Below are 23,257 nucleotides of genomic sequence, written 5' to 3' on the forward strand. Positions count from 1 at the left end.
CCACTTACATCAATGGATAAATCATCCAGGCAGAAAATCAAGAAGGAAAAATCGGCCTTAAGTGACACATTAGTTCATATAGACTTTATAAATGTATACAGAACATTCTATCCAAAATCAGCAGCATACACATTCCTCTCAAGTGCACATGGGACATTCTCTAGGGTAGATCACATGTTAGTCCACAAAACAAGTCTCAATAAACTTAAGAATGAAATCATATCAAGCATTTTTTCCAACCAGCAATGGTATGAAACAAGAAATCTGATAAAGAAGCAAAGCCTGGAGAGTTTTGGAGGCTTGGCTGAGTCATGCAAAGTTAGTAGCTTTCAAGGCCAGAGCCCCTCCTCCTGACCCTTGGCCCGGTACTCTCTCCAAGTGTCTGGGCTGTCTCTGTAGTGTGTGCTACATGTGACTTGGATAAATTGGCTCACTTGGAATAGGAACTCTCTGGAAACTTCTTGATTCTTCTGAGCCTTTGAATTGAAATGAGATGTAGGCTTTTGTGTATTTGTTATTATTTTAAAATTAGTACTACTTGATGTGAGCTCTAGGCAGTCTTGAGATTAGCTAAACTAGGTAAGAGATTGCTTTATTTATTTATTTTTTGAAGTTTTAAGGCATCTTGTAAATATTTCCAGTTCATTTTCAGTTACTTCTTCACTTCAGGATTCTAGAAAGAACCACAAAAGAGAAAGAGCAAATTCTGAAATGCAGTAAGAAAAATAGTTTGTTTTTGAGGATTTTCTAGTTCAATGAATAGCAGGAAGCACCAGCTTCCTCTTCTCACAAAATCTCCGGTCAAATGTTTAATCTCTAAAGACTCCAGCAGTTTATAGAAACGTTGTAAAAGTTGTGCCAGTTCATTTGAACCAAAGATAAATTCATGCATGTAATAGTTCCTCAGTCAGTTGCAATTACCATACTTGATCCTCCTTGTATAGTCCTTGTAACAAATAGAGTATTATCATAAGGAACAGACCAGAAATAAGGAGACTTAGAAGCAGGCTTTGATTTCGTATCTGATTTGCAACAATGCTTGGAGTGTTCTCTGAGAACATGTTTAAGCCTTACTCTCTTTTCATTTTTCCAACTGCAGAAAGAAAGCACCAATAGTGGCATTAGTACTTGCACCTCCGTCCCTATCACCAGATCTTGTAGAACACCGTAAACACTTTAAGTGCCCAACAAATGTGTTGGTGACTAGTTGCCTTTATTATTCATATTTTTAAAAAGCATCGGACAAATTGACTACATAATAAGAGTAGAAGTATTTTTTGTTTTATGTTTACAACAAAGGTTTGTGATATTTCAGAGTAGGATTTCTCAAAGCATTTTCTTCAACTTTTCTCATCCTAATACATTCTGTATTTTATATCCAGTGTCCAGCAGACAGCTGGCCTCAAGAATGTGTTTGTTGACTTTGACTGTATATCATTTCTCTTCCAAGAAAAGATAAGATTAAATTTAGGATTAAATAATACACGTGAAGAGTGTTTCATAAAACAAAGTAGACTGTAAATACAGGTAGTGGTAATGGTTGTTGGTTAGTAACTGCATCTAGTCTGCGTCCTCACAGGCAGGAAATGAAGGTGTGAGCCCGGGCCAGGGAGGAGGGCTGCTGGCTCGCTCTGTGCTCCTGATTTGCTGTGCCCCTGCCACAGTGATGGCCCTCGCTCCCACCCGCCTGGGCCCCATCCTTCCCCCATCGGGCGTCCTGGTTGCCACTAAAGATAGGCCCTAAGGACATGGACGGAAAGGGCTGCAGGGCCACCTCTGAGGGGCACATAGGGAGGACATGAGCAGAAGAGGTAAACCCATGGAGAGACGTTAGGACAGCGCCGGCCCTTTGGTTTAGAAAAATGAACAGCCTCTTCCTTCTGTGTTGCTGCCTGACGTCACACAGGGTCAGAATGGGAACCACCGCACAGGAAGCGCGCGAGGATTGTATGGCTAGGAATCTAGGTGCGTCGTGCTTTTCTGGGGATGGGATGAGGCAGAGAGAGAGCTTAGAGGATAGCTTGGGATTCCCAAGACTTCGGAGGTCTCTGTTTTTCTGAAGTTAGGGGTTTTGCCTTTGTTTACGACTGCTGGGCTAGAGAACTCAGGGTGGGACCCAGAAGAGGGGAGGGTGCAGGAGGACCTACTTCGTGGTGGCTTGGGGAAGGGGAGGCAAAGGAGGCCTGGCTCTGTCTTCCCAAATTATCCTGGCCGGTCATCCAAGTAGAGTCGGGGGGACTGGTTTAGTTTAATTTCCTCTGTCGGCAGATACCCATTTCGCTTTGTTATTTATTGAATCATTCACTCAGCGCACAGCCTAAGGACTGCCTTGCAGAAGCTTGTGGAAGTCGTGAGATGAAGAGGACATGGTCCCTTCAATCAGTCAGTCAGCTACCAGGTGTTAAGTCAGAGTCATGAGGGAATAGATCAGCAGGGACCACAGTGCAGGGTCACCTAACCAGACCGGGGGCCCTCAGAGGAGGTTACGCCTGAGCTGTGTGATCAGAGGATATGGGCAGGTCGGGCATGCTGATGCGTCAGAGGAAGCTGCTCTAGGCGGAGGTTCAAGTGTGTGAAGAGCCCGGGTGGGAAGGCAGGTGGCCACGTTGGGGACGATCAGCAGGTCAGTATGACCGGATCGTAGCGGTGGGTGCGGCCAGCGCTGGGAGTGAGCCCGCTGAGCAAGGATGGGGCCGCTCCTAAGGCCGGGGAGCCGAGGCAGTTCAGGAGGACGGAGGCTTATTGACGAGACGAACCGGTATCTTAACAGGAGGAGGGCGTTTAGTCCACCGTGATTGGAGGAGAAAGGCAGGTGACTGAAATTCCTTCAGGAAATCATCTGCTGAGACACGGATGGAAGGGCACCTTCCTGTGAAACAGACGCCAAAGGCGAAGAGCTCCCGTGGGTCTGTTGAGGGTTAGCGCGCAGGGAGGCCAAGGCAGCTCACCGCGCCAGGAAGGGCAGGCGCTCTGGCTGCGGCCGCTGAGGGCTGCTCCTCGGCCTGCAGCTATGATGAACACATTTACAAGGCATCGGAAATTTAAACAATGCGCTGGATGCCTGCTTTGGCGATGAAGGTGAACACAAAATCTCTTTCGGGGTCCCTCCTATAGATTGCTTTCTTAGCAACTCCTGTAAGTGAAATTGAGAGCTTTGAATCAGACAGAGTCTGTTTCAAACCTCCAAATGTCGGTTTTCTTATCTATGAAGTTATAAGAAATTTACAAATTTAATTGGTGATGGTTAAAAGATATAGTTAAAACACATCACTCAGCATAATACCTGGCAAATAGTAATTGCCTAATAAGCCACAGCCACTGCTGGTACTCCTAACAAACCACGCCCAGGCTGTGTCGTGCGTTCCGGCAGCCCTGGGGGCAGTAAGAATTCTGGGTTCTATGGGAGGTTGGAAACCACACAGTTCGGTCATTGTTCTTTCTACTCTCAGGTGACCATGCAGCATATGAAGAGCAAAAAGACCCTAGATTTTGCAGCAAATGCGTGGTTATCTCGAATCCAAGCAGATGGGGACACTGTCTGTGAGCTCCCTGTGGCACAAGGAGGACAAGCTATTTTTCCATGTGTGTCATTACCCTTCGAGAGCGTATACTGCATGTACAGGTGTTTTACAGCTGCTTAGATTTGCCTCTGAACTATTTAGTTACAGAATATTGTTTTCTACTTCTGAGAGAGTCGCTTGACCCACTGAAAAGTGACTTCTTCATCATCACAGAATGAGTCACTGGTGGGTCTGGGATTAAACATAACCTCAGAAGGATCCTTATGGTTAGATGCAGTCACAGGGGCTGAGGCCACGAGAAGGAGGGGGTCATGTCTGAGCCTCGTCCGGCTTTGCCTGTGGCCGGTCGGCTGCCTCCTGTCACCACTTCACTTTTGACATATCTCCTCATCAAACCTTGCGTCACTTTAAACTTTAAACATCACGCACAGTAATATCGTCACCCTTGCCAATAAAATACTAATCATGAAATATCCTCCTATGTCATACATAAAAGAACAGCTTTTTTTTTTTTTTTTTTTTTAAAAAAGCTTTTATTTGTCTTTTTTGAAAAAGCTATTTGCTTTTTCAGAGCATTTGCTCATGGTGTAAAAATGCCCATTTCTAATTAAAATTAATAATTGAAAGATCAAAAATCTCTCCATAGATACAGCAAGTCCAGATTAGAGGAATTCTCATACAATGATTTTTATTGTAGCGTGGCCCATGGATCTGGGTTCTGTCTGTATGAATTCCCAGGTGATTATTTCCTTGTTTCTCTCCCCTTTGCTTTGTCAGTAGTGAGATACCTTGCTGGTGTCCATACTGGGCAACTGAAGCAAGCGGAAACAGAGGCCAGAGTGTCCCTGTGTCTCTGTGGGACACCGTGTCTCAGAGGTGAGACTCTGGTCTAAGACTGCTGTACAAATCCAACATGCTGGTAAAATTTCAAAGAGGACAGGTGTGTCTGCACAAATAACTTTCCCATGTTCTTAGTAATCTCTCCAAAGGTGGCCCTACATGATTGAAAGTTGAAAAGGGCTTGACACCCTTCAAGTTTTTGTTTTAGAACATCTTCAGCACAAGTTTTCCTGACCTGACTTCCTAATGTGCTTTGTTTTAGAAGTTTTTCTTGAAAGAAAAATGGGACACACTAAACTAGCAATGAATAATAGAACAAAGAAAAAGACATTAAAAATTAGTGAGGGTGTAAGTAAAAGAATAAAATGAGATTATATCAGGGAAAAAAAATATATGTGAGCATGCCCTGTCAGGACTGGGAAGTACAAAGCCTATTCTAAAAGGTCAAGTCATAGAAGGGCCGCTATAGGACATTTCACAGGATGATGCAATACCCTTTCCTTAAAACATCTTGAATGGAGCCAAATACGTTATTCTGACACCTTAAAGCCCTTCAAGTTCCCCTTTGTCCTTTATATACACATATGAGTCTTTCTATGTAGTTGATGTTTGAGGAGCTGCAGTGATGTATATAATCAACCCAGTTAATGTTTAATGTTATTTTGTTGTGTATAGAAAAGAAAAGTACTATTTGGGGTCTGAGATGAAGAATAGGGATTATTTAAAGCATGAGTACATTTTTAAGAAAGAAGACTCCCGAACCAGTTTGAGAGTGCTATTTTTCAAACTGTTTTATACTTGTAGTTTATGAACTGTTTGGAAACATCAGAGCTCTTAAAGCTCACCTAAACCTTTTATTTGTCACCGCAGATTACACAGCTTTCATCACAATGAGGGAAAACAGCAAAATTCTGCCTAATTTTTGCTGTTACAAGTGAATTATTAATTTTGAGCAGAAACAAAGTTTTAGATGCCATGATATTATTGTTACTGTTACACCAAGTGATCAGTGAAGCTATCCCGGCTTTCATTCCCAGACGCTTTGACCCTCCCACTTGGTGGTGCTTGGTGAAAGCGCCATCTCTCCTGGCCACCTGCTGGTGGGTCGGCCCGCGCGGCATGGTGTGGGATTACCAACTAAGGTTTTGCAAGTGAAACATCTTCATGGTGAGTCGTCTTCGGTTCATCATTGTCTACAGCACCTCTCAGAGAGTGGGAAGGGTGTATTATAGATTGAAAACTATCTATCTGTCTATCTATCTATCTACTGTGCACGAAGTATAATTGTAACCAGTATATAAAAAGAGTAAACAGTGTAGGTGTAGTGGCATGTTTTATAGTTTAGAGTCAGAGATGTAACTGCTTTTCTTCCCTAGTTCATTTTAGATTTCTCTATTATCTTCCTCAGTGGATGGAATGTAATGGAAATGCCAAATGGCTTCAAGAGTTCTGCCGCAAGAAACTGTGGCAACGAGATCTTGTAGTTAATTTTGCCAGAGTGATCCCACACGAACCACAGCTCACATCCTTAGCCACTGTTGGGCTGTTGTTGTCGTTTTCTCTACAAAGTGTACAGCTGCGTAATCAAAAGGCAGCCGCACACATGATAGACCTAGTTTAATTCTGTCTTCAAAACTAAAGATACTTTAAGCAAAAAGAGGAAACAGGAGGACTGGTTCAGTCAATCTTTCTTGACCGTGAGGTATCCTCATTCAGATTTGCTTCGAGGCAGAACGTGAAGACCAGGGTAGTTGATCTGGGAGGGGACCCCTGTGTGACCTGAAGGAGCAGGAACATGAAGAGAAGGAGAAAAGCCTGAGAAGGGACAGTACTGAGCTGTGGCTACTGGGACTCCTTGCTAGAGAATTTCAGAGAAACCCTGTGGACACCCCTCCACACTGCCCCACCAGCGGAACCCTCAGGAGAAGAGGCGGTGAGGTGTAGGGGTCTGAGTTGGAGCGCTGTCAGCACGCGTGCACCATGGACCCACGCATGGCCCCAAGGACAGGGCTGGGGCCCCGTCGTATCTACCGCCGCAGGTGACGTGTATCAGGAAATGGCCCTTCTGAAGCGCACTGGGGGTGCAGGAGAGTGACAGAGAGACTGTGCAGGGACACCGGGAACACACACAGTCACAATATGGTGACCAAAATATCACAGGACTAGTGATGGCTTTGGTTTGGCCTAAACAAGAGAAGGTTTCCGTCAACAACGTGGAACCACCAGTTGACGCCAGGTAGTGTGTCTTCAAATATGAACTTGAAATGTACTCCAGTACCCGTGCAGGCAGCAGTTTAGACAACCTGCGCCACAAGAAAATACAGGCGATACTGGATTTTCACTCGTACCACAAAGTAGTGGAACGGTAGTTAATATTCAGCTGTCACTTCTGGGAACGTCTCAGCCTTAATTAAATTCCTGACCCTTTTCCTCAGATGATCTTCCGGTGGTCTGTTCTCAGCAGGAATCTGTGAGGAAGTGACGTGTGAGTTCTTTCTCTTCCAACCAGCGTAGCACCTACTTTTTAGGTCCTGCGTCTCTGGAAACCTCAGTGAGTTTTTGACATGATAAAACGAAGGTTCCAAGATGCTCTTTCACAACAAACCCAAGAATGCGCTTCACATTATTTACAGAAGAAGGTGTACGAGAAGGTTTATTGGAGAAAGAAAGGAGGGAGAGAAGGAAGGAAGGAAAGAGGGGAGGGAGGGAGAGAAAAGGGATATGTTCCTCCGTGCCTCAAGGAAAATCGGCATTCATGGAAAGTAAGTGTGCCATCAGGCCCCGCGGTCGCCAACCTGACCATCTAGCAAGCTGCGTCCTGGGGGCCCGGAATCTAAGCAAGAGAAGAGCGCCAAGCTGGAGGCCTTTGTGTTAGGGTTTGTTTCTTTGTTACACTGGACATGACCACAGAGGAGGAAATAAAACTCCAGGAGAGAAAAAGGCATAGCCAGAAATACATCTTTAATAGATAAAAAAGTAGTTTGCTTAGTTTTCTTTCCTTACGACCCCGTTGGATGCTAACTGTAGTAGCATCTCTGCTGAAGTATTGTGCTGTCCCCCGCACGCCTCGGGCTGTTATTATTGCCCCCATTCGTCTTGTGCTGGACTCACGCTATCTCTGTGGGGTCTTCTCTGCCTCTGGCGCCAGGTCGGTACATTTCAAGTGGAAGCAGTGTCGTCTGGAAAACTGCAGAAGGCGCTGTGGCACTCTGAGGCCAGTGGCAAGTCTCAGGGCTGGTGCTGCAAGTTGGTGGCGGCCAGGGAGCGAGGGCTGCGTCCACGTCCACCTTCTCCTGTGAAAGGTGGTGCTGTCCCCGTGCCACCTCAGAAGATGGAACTGCAGTGTGTGTGAGTGCGTGTGTGTGTTCAGGTGAGTGGATTTGTGTCATTTCCTCAGTATTCCACATCACGCATCACTCATCGAGTGTTTCAGTAAATAATCTACTGCTAAGCATTGTAAGGAAATCTTATCTTGTAATTTCTTACTATGTCAACATGCTCTCAGTCACAAAAGGACCAAAAGTTTCACACTGGAAATTACTGCCTACAACATGAGAATATTTGTTTAAATATTGGTCCCTTTACGTTACTAAAATGGTAGCATTCTAACAATTTCATATCGAATTAAGCAAGGAGACTTTTAGAGGGAACTCTGAGAACATAAGAAAGACAAAGATGGAAGCCTAGATAACACGGGCTTTCCCGCAAGCCTCATAAGGAGCGGACCGCAAGCAACTGCCTCCATTTCTGATCTGACCCTACAGCCTTGCGGTTAAGCTTTGCTCCCTAGATCCCTTCCTTTCTCAGGAAAACCCAGCTTCAGCTGGCCAGGGCCAGCAGGGGACCCAGACCCAAGACAGGACAGGTTTCTCCATGAAAACCCAATCTATCGTGGACATGGAGTGAGAATCCTTGAGCTCTGTTCTGAAATTTTGGACCCTCAGTGTTGGGGACAGCTTTATCTTTCCAGATAAAGACAGATTATCTTTGCTAACAGATGAGCAACAGGAAGTGAGGCACAAACGGGGGCAATGGAAAATTCAAGGGGGCAGATTTGGAGATGCCCAAAGCACCACAACTTCTCTTACGAAGCAAAAAGCGGGTGAAAAACAATGAGTCAGTGCAACTAACAATACTCACCATGTGCCACCAAGAACCACAAGCACAAGGGTGATTGGCGGGGCTGCAGTGACTGGAGCGACGGTAACCGGGGCACCCGGCTGGCGTTCCCCGCAGCCGGTCGCTTTCTCAGAGCCCCCGCGTGGTTCGGCCCGCTTCCTCCGTAGCCACTTCCTCCACCCGGCGTCCTGGGGCTGGGGGGCAGCCGCATTTGTGCCCCACGGCACAGGAGCCAGGCGCGATTCGTCTCGGGTTTTCTTGCCGGGTTCCTAGCTTCTGACAAACTTTATCACGGTAACTCAGCTGAGTTATGTAGCTCTATGTTTGTTTTTAATTTTTATTGAAATAGTTGATTTACAGTGTTGTGTTAGTTTCGGGCTTACAGAAAGCGATTCAGTTATACATACATATAAATATATACGTTCTTTTTTTGCGTTCTCTTCCATAATGGGTTATGGCAAGATATTGAGTAGAGTTCCCTGTGCTGTTCAGTGGGTCCTTATTGGTTGTCTCGTTTATATAGAGCAGGGTGTATAATTTAATTTCGAACTCCTAGTTTATCCCTCCTCTCCCCTCTCCCCTTTGGTAACTATGAGTTTGTTTTCTGTGTCTGTGAGTCTGTTTCTCCTTTGCGCGTAAGTTCATCTGTATCACTTTCTTAGACTCCACAAGCGAGCGATCCCATGCGCTGTTTGCCTTTCTCTGGTTTACTGCACTTCGCGTGATGCTCCCTAGGCCCGGCCGCGACACCGCTGATTTCCCTCCGATGTGAAGTCTCCCGGAGACCCTCTGGGTTCGTCCGTCGCGCTGCGGCGCCTGCGCCCCCGCCAGCCCCTCCTGCACCGTCGCCTCCCGCGTCCCCTCCGCGCGTGTCTGCACTGCGCCAGCATGGCCTCGCCGAGAAGGAAGACACCGAAGTAACAGCTTAACCCAGTTCCAATGGGTTGCAGCTGAAACCATTTTAATTATTAAATACGTTAAGCGACCAAATGTCGCAGGACAGGTACGCGCTGTCCTGGCGCAACAAACGCTGTCCTCCGATGTGCTTCTGCTCGGCGCGGTAGGGCCCCAAGAGACGGCAGCCGGTGCCCATTCCACAGCACCTGGCGGAGAGGGTGAGCCGCAGCTCCCCCTTCCCTCCCACCTGTAGACGCGGAGACAGGGCAGGCCCCGCCTGCCGAGAGGAGCAGAAGAGCAGCGGCCCCGGGGTAGCTCTCAGGCCCAGCCGGCCCTTCCCACGAGGGACGCGGACTCTGCCCCGACGCCGCTGCCTCCGTGCCCTCAGGGCCTTCTCTGTGCGCGTGAAAGGGCCAGGACAGCTGCCCCCGAGGCAGCTGCCAGCCTAGACGGCCGCTGGGGTGGGACCCGGACCACGCCTGCCTCCTGGCACACCTCGGGCTGCGGGGGGCGCAGGGGCCAAGCTGGGCGGCGGGGCGCGCTCGTCGCGGGACAGAGTTCTGGGGCGCAGGCAGCAGAGGCGCACGTCAGATCAGCGGGGGAAGGAAAGATGGTCTCGGTCGTGCTCTCGGAAGCTTCCGCGCGGACAAGAAGGCACAGCACAGCGGAACTGAGGCAGAGAGAAGGCCCACCGACGTTCCGTTCCTTTCCTAAGTTAAGGGGGGAAGAGGCCTGGCTGGAATACAGGGCCCGGCGACCGGGCGAGCACTCTGGCGCACCCAGGAGGCGTCTCCTCTTCAATTGTACACCCACGTCCTTGGGGCTTTATTTTATTTCTAAACCCGAAAGCTTTATTTTTCTGCCTTTTCTGCAAAAATAGAGTATCCGGCACTGAATTTCTACCATTTACACATAAGATTTAGCTATTTGAGGTTCGGAGCAAGCAAAATTTGCATTTGCATGGGGCAAACATTCAGCTGACTATGAATTGAAGTAAATATTCTCATTTACTCTTTGTATTAGTTGCCTATGAATTCTGTAACAAAATACTGTAAACTTGGTGGCTTAAAGCAGCAGAACTGTGTTCTCTGACAGTGCTGGAGGCCAAGAGTCCGACATCAGGTAGGCTGGGCCCTGGAGCCTCTGGGCTGCCCCCTTCTAGCGGTGCTGCTGGTCGGGTGTGGCCCGCGGTCCTTGGCGCTCCTGGGTTTGCAGCTGCCTCGCTCCAGCCTCTGCCTCCGTCGTCACGGTCTCTCCTCCTGTGCTGATGAGGACCTGGAGCTGAGGACAGACCCTGCTCCAGTCTGACCTCATCTGAATCAGTTACATCTACAAAGAGCCGTTTCCAAATGTGGCCGCATTCTGAGGTTCTGAGCGCACATGAATGGGGGGGGGGGACCGTTTAATCCAGTGTACTATTTGAGTGGACCCCCCAGCGTATTACCCACTGCACGTTTATTAGCATTAAATTAGGTATCTCTAGACTTTTCTGTTTGTCATGAAACTTGTGGTATTGTGTACACGTGCCTGTGTATGTATGTGTGTGTGTGTGTAGACCTTTAATGAAATCATTTCAAAGAAGTTAGTATCTACCTTTAAATAGCAACAATGTCATTTATGAATATATTCATTAACCCACTTGACCTACAAGAGTGTAGATTCGCAGACAGTCAGTAGCAAAGTTCTTCAGCTTCAGGACGAGGCAGCTTCCCAGTGTCGCCTCCCGACTGGTCTGGGAAGTGGCATTGACGTGAGCAGGTGAAGCAGGTTATCTGACATAAAGGCCTACTGTGGGCAGTTCTGAATGGGAGGAGATTTATGGACGCAGGAACTGGAAAGTTAAATACAGATAAATGCTACCTAAAACAGCTGCCTGGCTGGACTTGTCAGGGCACAGCGGAACGACCAGCTTTGTCTTCACAAAACCGAATCGTGGTCAGGTTCATGGTCAGATGCGTGGGGTGACCCCAAGGCATTTTGCCCTAAGGAGGGAGGACGGGCAGCTGCACAGTTGTCGCCAGGGCTGAGGTTGCAGCCAACGCTTGTGAAGTGTTGTAGCCTTTTTGTTGTTGTTGTTGTTGTTGTTGAGAAAGGTTGAGATCATTTCCTTTGTGTAAAAATGGAAGGAAAGAAGACTTGAGAAGCTGTCCTCTACGGACAGCATAGACCATCAGCAAGTCCTGGATACCCTCCGAAGGTGAATGCCACCCCCGCTCCAGGCCACGTTCCCCATTGCATCATCCTCAGTGCCTTCTTACTAACGTTGGAAAGAGGGTCTGTTGGGCCATTAAGAGGGCTTACCTCCCTGCAGGCCGGCGACACGAGCGTTCGAGCAGAGGCGGGTAGGACGGCCTCCCGCCCCCCCCACCCCCCCACCGGGATGGCTCTCTGTCCTGGAGGCGGCCTCGGCCATACCCTGGGGCCGCTGCCAGGCCAGGAGGCCGCAGACTCCGTTCGGCTCTGCGCCTGGGCGGTTCCAGCGCCCTTGTCTGTGGGAACCACTCCGCCTGAGCCCGCCCCACTCATCTCCTCCCCGGTGCCTGGAGCCCAGCGGGCCCTCACGGTGTCTTTACGGTGAATTACCGAAAGGGGTGTCCCTCCTGCCTGCAGCCTTCCCTGCGGCCTCGGGTGGGGCCAAGTGCCGCTTGCCCGTAAGCTTTTCCCAAAGTACGTAAGCCTAACCCGGTGCCTCCTCGTCCTGTTTCTGTGTTTCTGTCTAGCCTGCCTCTTCCAACTCTCGGAAGACTTTCCCCGGGGTCAGGTCAGTTGGTCTCCGTTTTTACTTTCAGCCCCACCACGTTCCCTGGAATAGAACAGGTTAAAACTGCATGTTCAGCGGAACCGAAGGGCGTGTGTTCGTGAAGACACCTTAAACCCTAAGGGAAACCACATGAAAGAAGGGATTGGAAATTAGAACACGGAATCTAAAAGGTTTAAATACGTCTTAGTCTCACTAAGACGTGTAGACAAAATTATCACTGAATATTCATTTGTAAGTATTAATACAGTACCAAAGAGTGACTCTTGGCATTAGCACAGGAATTAAGAAGTCTGCTGGGGCTTCCCTGGTGGCGCAGTGGTTGGGAGTCCGCCTGCCGATGCAGGGGACGCGGGTTCGTGCCCCGGTCCGGGAAGATCCCACGTGCCGCGGAGCGGCTGGGCCCGTGAGCCGTGGCCGCTGCGCCTGCGCATCCGGAGCCTGTGCTCCGCAACGGGAGAGGCCACAACAGTGAGAGGCCCGCGTAGCGCAAAAAAAAAAAAAAAAAAAAAAAAAAAAAAGAAGTCTGCTGTGCCACTGGTATAGATATTTAGGCAAAACACGCTTTGTTAGAGCTACTCCAAGATATCTCAGTCTGGAAAAACCGAAGTTACTGGTTGGTCAACTGCCACGGGGACCTCTCTGCCTTCACCGTCTTGCAGGGGAGGTGTGTTTTCTATGGCTCCATCTCTGCAGCCTCAAGCGCTAGCAGGGCTGCAGCCTGGTGCAACAAGATGCTTGAACAGAGGCAAGAGTGCTAGTCACCTCCCCCCATCCCACCATTATTATTCACAAAGCGTTTTCCTTGCCTGATGACTTCGTGCCAGCTCTCGTGGTTATTCCAAGAAAAATCACACAGGAAGGTCCGTGGCCTTGGAAGGCTGTAGTCAAAGACCTTCAGTGTCCATGGGACAAACCTACAGCAGAGCATAGTAGATGCTCAGGAAGTATGTGCTAAATTGATGAACGTGTAAAGCATAAACTGTCATACACAGCTCAGGGCTGAACGCGTCCTTGTGGAGAGGGTCAGGAGAAGACCAGGGGGGCCCCACGTAAGCAGCGCCCTTCTGTGGCACACCTGCACTGACAAGGGAGCTTGCACGTGTACGCCAGCCATGTGTGAAGCTTGGCGCCAGGCTTACGATGAGTGCATCCTTCCTGCCTCTCCATCAACCTCTCTGGGCTCCCCTCCCAGTTCTCCCCAGTAGAGTATGCTCTGCTCCCTCCCTAGGCATCCTCCAGGGGCGTTAATACTCTCTCACCTTGCATGTCTTAGCTTGGGTTATTCTTTCCTCTGCTTACTGAGGAAATCTTTATCCTTCGAGGCCCAAGGTAAAGTGCTGTCCATGCCATGGAGCTTCCTCCTCTTATCCAACCAGAAGGGAACTCGTGTTTCTTCTCTTGAAAGTTCTCCAGCCTTTGCTTAGACCTCTGTGCAGTACTGACACAGGTGGAGGCCACTGTCGTCAATGTGTTTGTCTCAAGTTCTAGACGATAAGCTTCCTAAGGGTAGGGGTCATGCACATTTGTTTTTATTGTTCAGCATGGTTTCTTACACCAAGTGGGGACTCGGCCAGCATTTAAAGAAAGAAGGAAGGAAGGAAGGAGTGTCAGGAAGGGAGGAATAATGAAAAACACAGCGGAATCCCAGGCTGGAAAAACCTTAGAGATCACCTAATCTCAGTTCCCTCTGTAACAATCCTCAAATGTGTCAATTAAAAATTGTTAATATATTTGTTTACTTTCAAAATAGTTCAGCCCATGTACAAGTGGTTTTATTTTCCCTTTCTGGGAAAGAGGGGGACATGATAAATGACAGAGATAAGAAAGGATGTTGAAATTTTGATAAAGTACAGAAATATAAAATACTATTTTTATAGGGAAGAGAGAATAATAAAAATTATCATGAGACAGTGAGCAGTCATTTAACTTCACTGATTTTTTTCTCCCGAAAGAGGCCACTATTAATCATTTCTTGCTATTCTGAGCAGGTTATTTGTGCTGCTGCAGGTTTCTGTGCTCTTCTTTGTCAGTTTGAGCCATTCCTTGGTACAAAAGTGACAAGTGGTGATGGTGGAAGCTGACAGAATGAGGTGCAGGGATGCGTCTTGCTCATTTTTTGGATGGGGGTGGAGACGCAGAGCCTTCTTACAAGCATTTAGGTTTCTTCTGCTGTTTGCGGGATGAGTGAGTGGGTGCCATACCTGAAATGTATCTCAGACAAAATCTAATCTCTAGCACCTTCTTATACCCCCTCTCCACCAACAACGACCCACGTGTCTTAGGGCCACATCACACAGACAGCCATTCCGTGGCTGTCTACTTCTGTCGTGAAAGACTAGAGAAATTTTGTTTGTTTCCGTCTTTGTGTTTCCTAGCTGTCCCGGTGAAAGGGAACTCCCTGGTGACCTGGGGTCATTGAAGTGAGCTTTTGCTGTGGCTGCATGATGCGTGCGGGTGGTCTTCTCGGGCAGGCAAGCTCCGGCTTTTCGATTCCGTCCCTTTACTGTCACCGTGCCTCCCTCCAGGCTCACTGCTCTAATACTCCCACCTGTTCACGGGCTTTGGGGGGATGGTCACATCCTGATGTAAAGCGTGGTTCACAGTCCTCGACGACTGGCCTCGGTTAGTTTACTCTGCTTCTTCTGCAGCAGCGCGTGATGGGGTAGGAATTGAAGGATGGGCGCAGACACGTGCGTAGGCAGGTGGATAGAGGCACATGCAGAAGAAAATACGTGTGTCCTACAAATGACTCTCACCTAAAGCAGCTAAAATCTATCCTGTTCTATTTATTAGAAATGGTCCATGAGGAAAGATCTGATGGCAGTGTAAAACTAATTTTTAAAAAATCCCATAGAGGGCTTCCCTGGTGGCGCAGTGGTTGAGAGTCCGCCTGCCGATGCAGGGGACGCGGGTTTGTGCCCCGGTCCGGGAGGATCCCACGTGCCGCGGAGCGGCTGGGCCCGTGAGCCGTGGCCACTGAGCCTGCGCGTCCGGAGCCTGTGCTCCGCAACGGGAGAGGCCACAACAGTGAGAGGCCCGCGTACCGAAAAAAAAAAAAAAAAAAAAAAAAACCCATAGAAATGATGGCTGCCGAAGGGAATTAAGAGTTAACAGTTTTGACGATTTCAAGTGTATAAGAATCTAAACCTGGAGCCATCTAGAGGGAGTTATTTTTAGTAGATATCTAGTGCTCAGAGGTCTCTGTGGCTTTCAGGGCCAGAGCATTGCTTTAGTCCAGTAGTTTCTGAAAGAAGAGAAATCATAGAAGAGACATTCCATAGGTAGACTGAACAAAAGACAAGAGCATGATTTTTTTTTTTTTTGGGGGGGGGGAATCAGAAGGGAACAAGCAACTGATGGTTGCAAGGCAAGTTTAATCACAAAGCGTAGCCGTATATATACCCCTAAAGCAGGGAATTTGCTTAGTCACGCCTTATCGGCATCAGCTGGTTGATTGGCTTCTCGGCTTAGTCACGCCTTATCGGCATCAGCTGGTTGATTGGCTTCTCGGCTTCTCCCTCAAAGGCACCCATTTCCCCTCCAGGGTTGCTTTTCCTAGCTTTAGGGAACAACCAGAGACTCCCGGTAACTGAGCAGGTTCCTGGAGCGATTTGGCCAAAGGCCATCTCCTTTTTTACGTTCATCCCATCAAGTCCAGGATGCAGACCAAGGAGACTACAGTCGGGCCCTGAGGCTTATGAGGGTCTTAATGGCGCCTTCCTCAGAGGGCAGTGCTCGCCGCATTTCCCCCTCTTTTATTTTTTAAAGCTTGATAATGCAATTTCAACCCATACACCTCCTGACGAAGAGCAGCGAGACGGCCAACAACAAAGCGTAATAAACAAGGTAAGGCAATTAACATCAACAATACACATGACCCCACGGTAATCAATCCTGTGAGTCCATTTTGAAACCAATGCATGGGGTTTAACCATTGAAGTTGATCCAAGAGTCCTTGAATTAACTGTTGGGGCCCGTCTTCTTGTAGATGAGCTTCTTGAATTTCTTGTTATTTCCGCATTAAGTTTTTGTATGTCCAAACTAATGTGTCCATCAGTCCATACACTTAAAAAGTGCATTTTTACTTTGTTCCAATCCCAGTCAGTTTCATTATAAGCGTGTTGAGTCACACAAATCCAAGTATACTTAGCATGGCAAATCAAACGCATTTTCCATTTTAAAGTCATAATTTGGTCTCCTAAACCTATGAGAGCATTTTTTAACTCATCAACCTCAGTTTTTAGTTGAGTATCAATATGACTTTGTAATGCTAATGCAATACTGGTATTTTTAGACAATTGATTAACATAATGTGCTTGTTGTACAGTTTTACTTAATGCTAAACCGGCGGTAGCGGCTATGGCTGTTAAAGCGGCTAAGGCTAATATGCTACATATTAATATTCCAATGAATCGTTTAGGTCTTTTTAAAGCTTCAGATAATTCTAGCCAAGCTTGCATGCTAGTACTATGATACCATGGTTCAGAAATATTTACAGGCAGCATTACATAGGAAGGTTGTTTTAACATCATAACAGAAAAAGTTCCTTTCATAGGCAGAATGCAAGTACTAAAAATACAATTCTGACAAGTTATATTATATCCTAAGGAACCAGAAGTAAACTCAATCTGTAAGTCTCCTATTAGCAAGGCATATGAGGGTGTAACACAAGTAATAACCAGTTGATAAGAATAAGACAATGCAAACTTCCCAAAACCCCAATGCTTATAAAAAAACCAAACTATTATTAGTAACAGGAACTGAAGAAATTAAAATGGTACCATTATTATAATTTAAGGTGCCCCAGATTTGAGAATTCAAAATCAGATTGGGGAAAATCAGAAGGAAAAAAGGAGGAAAACTTCAGGCTTGTAACAGCTTTTTTTTTTTTTTTTAACATCTTTATTTGAGTATAACTGTTTTACAATAGTGTGTTAGTTTTTCCTTTACAACAAAGTGAATCAGTTATACATATACATATGTTCCCATAACTCTTCCCTCTTTTGTCACCCTCCCTCCCACCCTCCCTATCCCACCCCTCTAGGTGGTCACAGAGCACCGAGCTGATCTCCCTGTGCTATGCTGCAGCTTCCCACTAGCTATCTAATTTACATTTGGTAGTGTGTATATGTCCGTGCCACTCTCTCAATTGGTCGCAGCTTACCCTTCCCCCTCCCCATATCCTCAAGTCCATGCTCTAGTAGGTCCGTGTTTTATTCCCATCCTACCACTAATCTCTTCATGACATTTTTTTTTTTTAGATTCCATATATATGTGTTAGCATATGGTATTTGTTTTTCTCCTTCTGACTTACTTCACTCTGTATGACAGATTCCAGGTCTATCCACCTCATTACAAATAACTCAGTTTCATTTCTTTTTATGGCTGAGTAATATTCCATTGTATATGTGTGCCACATCTTCCTTATCCATTTGTCTGTTGATGGACACTTAGGTTGCTTCCATGTCCTGGCTATCGTAAATAGAGCTGCAATAAACATTTTGGTACATGACTCTTTTTGAATTATGGTTTTCTCAGGGTATATGCCCAGTAGTGGGATTGCTGGGTCATATGGTAGTTCTATTTGTAGTTTTTTAAGGAACCTCCATACTGTTCTCCATAGTGGCTGTATCATTTTACATTCCCACCAACAGTGCAAGAGGGTTCCCTTTTCTCCACACCCTCTCCAGCATTTATTGTTTCTAGAGTTTTTGATGATGGCCAATCTGGCCGGTGTGAGATGATATCTCATTGTAGTTTTGATTTGCATTTCTCTAATGATTAATGATGTTGAGCATTCTTTCATGTGTTTGTTGGCTATCTGTATATCTTCTTTGGAGAAATGTCTATTTAGTTCTTCTGCCCATTTTTGGATTGGGTTGTTTGTTTTTTTGTTATTGAGCTGCATGAGTTGCTTATAAATTTTGGATATTAATCCTTTGTCAGTTGCTTCATTTGCAAATATTTTCTCCCATTCTGAGGGTTGTCTTTTGGTCTTGTTTATGGTATCCTTTGCTGTGCAAAAGCTTTTAAGTTTCATTAGATCCCATTTGTTTATTTTTGTTTTTATTTCCATTTCTCTAGGAGATGGGTCAAAAAGGATCTTGCTGTGATTTATGTCATAGAGTGTTCTGCCTATGTTTTCCTCTAAGAGTTTGATAGTGTCTGGCCTTACATTTAGGTCTTTAACCCATTTTGAGTTTATTTTTGTGTGTGGTGTTAGGGAGTGTTCTAATTTCATACTTCTACAGGTAGCTGTCCAGTTTTCCCAGCATCACTTATTGAAGAGGCTGTTTTTCTCCACTGTGTTTCCTTCCCTCCTTTATCAAAGATAAGGTGACCATGTGTGTGTGGGTTTATCTCTGGGCTTTCTATCCTGTTCCATTGATCTGTATTTCTGTTTTTGTGCCAGTACCATACTGTCTTGATTACTGTGGCCTTGTAGTATAGTCTGAAGTCAGGGAGCCTGATTCCTCCAGCTCCATTTTTCGTTCTCAAGATTGCTTTGGCTATTTGGGGTCTTTTGTGTTTCCATACAAATTGTGAAATGTTTTGTTCTAGTTCTGTAAAAAATGCCAGTGGTAATTTGATAGGGATAGCATTGAATCTGTAGATTGCTTTGGGTAGTAGAGTCATTTTCACAATGTTGATTCTTCCAATCCAAGAACATGGTATATTTCTCCACCTATTTGTATCATCTTTAATTTCTTTCATCAGTGTCTTATAGTTTTCTGCATACAAGTCTTTTGTCTCCTTAGGTAGGTTTATTCCTAGATATTTTATTCTTTTTGTTGCAATGGTAAATGGGAGTGTTTTCTTAATTTCACTTTCAGATTTTTCATTAGTGTATAAGAATGCCAGAGATTTCTGTGCATTAATTTTGTATCCTGCTACTTTACCAAATTCATTGATTAGTTCTAGTAGTTTTCTGGTAGCATCCTTAGTATTCTCTATGTATAGTATCATGTCATCTGCAAACAATGACAGCTTTACTTCTTCTTTTCCTATTTGGATTCCTTTTATCTCTTTATTTTCTCTGATTGCTGTGGCTAGAACTTCCAAAACTATGTTGAATAAGAGTGGTGAGAGTGGGCAACCTTGCCTTGTTCCTGATCTTAGTGGAAATGGTTTCAGTTTTTCACCATTGAGAACAATGCTGGCTGTGGGTTTGTCATATATGGCCTTTATTATATTGAGGAAAGTTCCCTCTATGCCTACTTTCTGCAGGGTTTTTATCATAAATGGGTGTTGAATTTTGTCAAAAGATTTCTCTGCATCTGTTGAGATGATCATATGGTTTTTCTCCTTCAGTTTGTTGATATGGTGTATCACGTTGATTGATTTGCGTATATTGAAGAATCCTTGCATTCCTGGAATAAACCCCACTTGATCATGGTGTATGATCCTTTTAATGTGCTGTTGGATTCTGTTTGCTAGTATTTTGTTGAGGATTTTTGCATCTATGTTCATCAGTGATATTGGCCTATAGTTTTCTTTCTTTGTGACGTCTTTGTCTGGTTTTGGTATCAGGGTGATGGTGGCCTCATAGAATGAGTTTGGGAGTGTTCCTCCCTCTGCTATCTTTTGGAAGAGTTTGAGAAGGATAGGTGTTAGCTCTTGTCTAAATGTTTCATAGAATTTGCCTGTGAAGCCATCTGGTCCTGGGCTTTTGTTTGTTGGAAGATTTTTAACCACAGTTTCAATTTCAGTGCTTGTGATTGGTCTGTTCATATTTTCTATTTCTTCCTGGTTCAGTCTTGGCAGGTTGTGCATTTCTAAGAATTTGTCCATTTCTTCCAGGTTGTCCATTTTATTGGCATAGAGTTGCTTGTAGTAATCTCTAATAATCTTTTGTATTTCTGCAGAGTCAGTTGTTACATCTCCTTTTTCATTTCTAATTCTATTGATTTGAGTCTTCTCCCTTTTTTTCTTGATGAGTCTGGCTAATGGTTTATCAATTTTATTTATCTTCTCAAAGAACCAGCTTTTACTTTTATTGATCTTTGCTATTGTTTCCTTCATTTCTTTTTCATTTATTTCTGATCTGATCTTTATGATTTCTTTCCTTCTGCTAAATTTGGGGTTTTTTTGTTCTTCCTTCTCTAATTGCTTTAGGTGCAAAGTTAAGTTGTTTATTCGAGATGCTTCCTGTTTCTTAAGGTATGATTGTATTGCTATAAACTTCCCTCTTAGAACTGCTTTTGCTGTATCCCATAGGTTTTGGGTCGTCGTGTCTCCTTTGTCATTTGTTTCTAAGTACTTTTTGATTTCCTCTTTGATTTCTTCAGTGATCACTTCGTTATTAAGTAGTGTATTGTTTAGCCTCCATGTGTTTGTATTTTTTACAGATCTTTTCCTGTAATTGATATCTAGTCTCATAGCGTTGTGGTCAGAAAAGATACTTGATACGATTTCAATTTTCTTAAATTTGCCAAGGCTAGATTTGTGACCCAAGATATGATCTATCCTGGAGAATGTTCCATGGGCACTTGAGGAAAATGTGTATTCTGTTGTTTTTGGATGGAATGTCCTATAAATATCAAGTAAATCCATCTTGTATAATGTATCATTTAAAGCTTGTGTTTCCTTATTAATTTTCTGCTTGGATGATCTGTCCATTGGTGACAGTGGGGTGTTAAAGTCCTCTACTATGATTGTGTTACTGTCGAGTTCCCCTTTTATGGCTGTTAGTATTTGCCTTATGTATTGAGGTGCGCCTATGTTGGGTGCATAAATATTTACAATTGTTATATCTTCTTCATGGATCGATCCCTTGATCATTATGTAGTGTCCTTCTTTGTCTCTTGTAATAGTTTTTATTTTAAAGTCTATTTTGTCTGATATGAGAATTGCTACTCCAGTTTTCTTCTGATTTCCATTTGCATGGAATATCTTTTTCCATCCCCTCACTTTCAGCCTGTAAGTGTCCCTAGGTCTGAAGTGGGTCTCTTGTAGACAGCATATATATGGGTCCTGTTTTTGTATCCATTCAGCCAGTCTGTGTCTTTTGGTGGGAGCATTTAATCCATTTACATTTAAGGTAATTATTGATATGTGCGTTCCTATTACCATTTACTTAATTGTTTCAGGTTGTTCTTGTAGGTCTTTTCCTTCTCTTATGTTTCTTGCTTAGAGAAGTTCCTTTAGCATTTGTTGTAAAGCTGGTTTGGTGGTGCTGAACTCTCTCAGTTTTTGCTTGTCTGTAAAGGTTTTAATTTCTCCATCAAATCTGAATGAGATCTTGCTGGGTAGAGTAATCTTGGTTGTAGGTTTTTTTCCTTCATCACTTTAAATATGTCCTGCCACTCCCTTCTGGCTTGTAGAGTTTCTGCTGAAAGATCAGATGTTAGCCTTATGGGGATTCCCTTGTGTGTTATTTGTTGTTTTTCCCTTGCTGCTTTTAATATGTTTTCTTTGTATTTAATTTTTGACAGTTTGATTATTATGTGTCTTGGCATGTTTCTCTTTGGGTTTATCCTGTATGGGACTCTCTGTGCTTCCTGGACTTGGTTGACTATTTCCTTTCCTATATTAGGGAAGTTTTCAACTGTAATCTCTTCAAATATTTTCTCAGTCCCTTTCTTTTCCTCTTCTTCTTCTGGGACCCCTATGATTCAAATGTTGGTGCGTTTAATGTTGTCCCAGAGATCTCTGAGACTGTCCTCAGTTCTTTTCATTCTTTTTTCTTTCTTCTGCTCTGCAGTAGTTATTTCCACTATTTTATCTTCCAGGTCACTTATCCGTCCTTCTGCCTCAGTTATTCTGCTACTGATCCCGTCTAGAGTATTTTTCATTTCATTTATTGTGTTGCTCATCATTACTTGCTTCCTCTTTATTTCTTCTAGGTCCTTGTTAACTGTTTCTTGCAATTTGTCTATTCTATTTCCAAGATTTTGCATCATCTTCACCATCATTATTCTAAATTCTCTTTCAGGTAGATTGGCTATTACCTCTTCATTTGTTAGGTCTGGTGTGTTTTTATCTTGTTCCTTCATCTGCTGTGTGTTTTTCTGTCTTCTCATTTTGCTTATCTTACTGTGTTTGGGGTCTCCCTTTTGCATGCTGCAGGTTCGTATTTCTATCTATTTTTGGTGGCTGTCCCCAGTGGCTGAGCTTGGTTCAGTGGGTTGAGCAGGTTTCCTGGTTGGGGGGACCAGTGACCCTGTTCTGGTGGATGAGGCTGGATCCCGTCTCCCTGGTGGGCAGGTCCACGTCTGGGGGCGTGTATGGGGATGTCGGCAGCCTTACTGTGATTCTAGGCAGCCTCTCTGCCAATGGATGGGGCTGTAGACCTGTCTCACTCTTTGTTGGGTATAGGGTGTCCAGCACTGTTCGTTGCTGGTCCTTGAGTGAATCTGGGTCTTGGTGTTGAGATGGAGATCTCTAGGAGATTTTCGCCATTTCATATTACGTGGAGCTGAGAGGTCTCTTGTGGACCAGTGTCCTGAGGTTAGTTCTCCCACCTCAGAGACACAGCCTTGACACCTGGCTGGAGTGCCAAGAGCCGAGATTCAGATGTCCCTCTTGTCAAGTCCCTGTTCGGGCGCCACTTGCTGCCAGCCGCTGCGGGTCCTCAAAGTGCAGCAACAATCGACGAGAGGGGGTAGGGAACTGAATGCACCAAGGTATGGGATCAGAAGGGCACAAGCAACTGATGGTTGCAAGGCAAGAGTATGATTTTTTTAAATGTTAATTGGTCAGCCAATAAACCCTGGTTTGGTTGCAAGGATGAGAAATTCATTAAAGCTAATTTTAGAAATGGCAATTTTGAACGTGACTGTCATGGAATCCAGCTTTAAGAAATAAAGCTCAGGGTTTCCCTGGTGGCACAGTGGATAAGAACCTGCCTGCCAATGCAGGGGACACGGGTTCGATCCCTCGCCCAGGAAGATCCCACATGCTGCGGAGCAACTAAGCCCGTGCGCCACAACTACTGAGCCTGTGCTCTAGAGCCCGTGCTCTGCAACAAGACAAGCCACTGCAATGAGAAGCCCGTGTACCGCAACCAAGAGTAGCCCCCACTCGCCTCAACTAGAAAAGCCCATGCACAGCAACGAAGACCCAACGCAGCCAAAAATAAATAAATTAATTAATTTTTTTTAGAAAAGAAATAAAGCTC

The 23,257-nt window shown here is 45.2% G+C and overlaps 1 pseudogene; it reads left to right on the forward strand.

The window, feature by feature from the left end:
• Positions 1-23,257, forward strand: part of LOC131744196 (lipoxygenase homology domain-containing protein 1-like) — a 123,711-nt pseudogene that overhangs the window by 63,645 nt on the left and 36,809 nt on the right.

This window comes from Kogia breviceps, chromosome 17 (assembly GCF_026419965.1).
Source record: "Kogia breviceps isolate mKogBre1 chromosome 17, mKogBre1 haplotype 1, whole genome shotgun sequence".
Classification (NCBI taxonomy): domain Eukaryota; kingdom Metazoa; phylum Chordata; class Mammalia; order Artiodactyla; family Physeteridae; genus Kogia; species Kogia breviceps.